Consider the following 2,511-nt stretch of genomic DNA (forward strand, 5'->3'; position numbering starts at 1 on the left):
CTCCTAAATTGTGTCTACACTAAGCAAAGTATGCAACATCCATGCACTGAATGTATGGGAGGATAGCATGAGGCAGGGTAGACCTTGTACAGGTAACCAGTCCATCACAGGGTCAACGTAGAGAATTTAGAAACCCCTTTTAACTGAACACACGTTATTTTGGATTGTAGGAGGAATGTGGAGTACCTGGAGAGAATCTACATATGCACAAAAACAACTTGCAAACTACGCTGAAAGGCAACAGCCAAAATTCGAATAAGGAACTTCTTGATGTGGGGTGACAGTGCGAACCAGTACACCATTATGCAACCCAGCTTGCAACATGTACATGCAAATTGTGATATTTTATTTCCTATGAAACCTAAGCAAATCTGTCTGTCTGTTGTGATATTCTTTGATAACAAGTAAACATTTGACATTCAGTGCTCTTTTGTGTTTCAGAGTTCATTCATTTTGAAATGCAACTCTCATTCATTGCTATTGACCAAACCATAGTCTGTATTGGTTATAAACTTAACAAAAGAAGTAAGGAAATTTGTGTTTGGTTGATTATGTATCCTATTTAATAATGACATTGTATGAAACAGTGTTGGAAAGCCTGATTAGTCACCTTTACAACAGTATAACTTGTAAAAATTGTGCTTCTGTGGAATGAGCGACACAGCTAAACATGTAAGTAGATGGGGAAAAAAAGCCAACATCCCCTGCAATATTCTCCTGTTGATATTTACTCTTGTTTTGATATTCAAATGCTACCAGGTGTGCTCCAGTCGCAGATGTATAACAGGCTCCTCATTGACACTTAATTGATAGACATGTTGAAATGAGATTTTAGAGCAAGTGGTGATCCTAAATATCTCCAGAATCTGGGACCTAACTCCATCCCTTCAGGATGACAATGCTCTCTTCCACTTAGTCATCACAGAGTACTTCCAGAATTTGGGAGTGGAAAAGATGGAATTACCTGCATGAAAGTCCAGACCTCGACCCAGCTGAACACTTGTGATCAGCTTGGGAATGCTGTTCGTACCAGTGACCAACACAACCAGTGTGGTTAAGAATGGGATTTCATCCCACAGCAAAATGTGGCCAGGCTGGTGACCAGCATGAGGAGGAAGTACCAAGCTATTGTGGCTGGGTATCATTACAGTGTGTGCAGAATTATTAGGCAAATGAGTATTTTGATCACATCATCCTCTTTATGCATGTTGTTCTACTCCAACCGGTACAGGCTTGAAAGCCAATTAAGCATATCAGGTGATGTGCATCTCTGTAATGAGAAGGGGTGTGGTCTAATGACATCAACACCCTATATCAGGTGTGCATAATTATTAGGCAACTTCCATTCCTTTGGCAAAATGGGTCAGAAGAGAGATTTGATGGACTCTGAAAAGTCAAAAATAGTGAGATGTCTTGCAGAGGGATGCAGCACTCTTAAAATTGCCAAGCTTTTGAGGCGTGATCATCGAACAATCAAGCATTTCATTAAAAATAGTCAACAGGGTCGCAAGAAGCGTGTTGAAAAAACAAGGCGCAAAATAACTGCAAATGAACTGAGGAAAATCAAGCGTGAAGCTGCCAAGATGCCATTGGCCACCAGTTTTGCCATATTTCAGAGCTGCAACATCACTGGAGTGCCAAGAAGCACAAGGTGTGCAATACTCAGGGACATGGCCAAGGTAAGGAAGGCTGAAAAACGACCACAACTGAACAAGACACACAAGATAAAACGTCAAGACTGGGCCAAGAAATATCATAAGACTGATTTTTCTAAGGTTTTATGGACTGATGAAATAAGATTGAGTCTTGATGGGCCCGTGGCTGGATCAGTACAGGGCAGAGAGCTCCACTCCGACTCAGACACCAGCAAGGTGGAGGTGGGATACTGGTATGGGCTGGTATCATCAAAGATGAGCTTGTGGGACCTTTTCGGGTTGAGAATGGAGTCAAGCTCAACTCCCAGTCCTACTGCCAGTTTCTGGAAGACACCTTCAAGCAGTGGTACAGGAAGAAGTCAGCACCGTTCAAGAAAAACATGATTTTCATGAAGGACAATGCTCCATCACACGCATCCAACTACTCCACTGCGTGGCTGGCCAGAAAAGGTCTAAAAGAAGAAAAAATAATGACATGGCCTCCTTGTTCACCAGAGGGGTATTGCACGAAACCAAGATAAGGGATTAAGCCGGGATATGTTGGTTATCCTGGCTGAATTTAGCCCTAAGTCAGTTGTATGAAAGCAGCTCAAACTAATCCCGGCCAAGTTACTGTGGTGATTTATCCGCTGCAGCTAGCCTGCTCCAGACCAGGCTAACTGCTAAGGCTAAGATTAATCCTAGCGAGTCACCTGCATGTCCAACGTCAATTCTATGAGGAATTAATGTGTTTTACAGCATGTCCATGGTCTTCCTAAGTATGGCGCGTCATTTTAATCATCCAGTATTAAAATATTACATATACAGTCACTGTACATTTAATCGAAATCTGTTCGTAATCGCAACAGCCTTTTTT

Source organism: Melanotaenia boesemani, chromosome 9 (assembly GCF_017639745.1).
Source record: "Melanotaenia boesemani isolate fMelBoe1 chromosome 9, fMelBoe1.pri, whole genome shotgun sequence".
Taxonomy (NCBI): Eukaryota; Metazoa; Chordata; class Actinopteri; order Atheriniformes; family Melanotaeniidae; genus Melanotaenia; species Melanotaenia boesemani.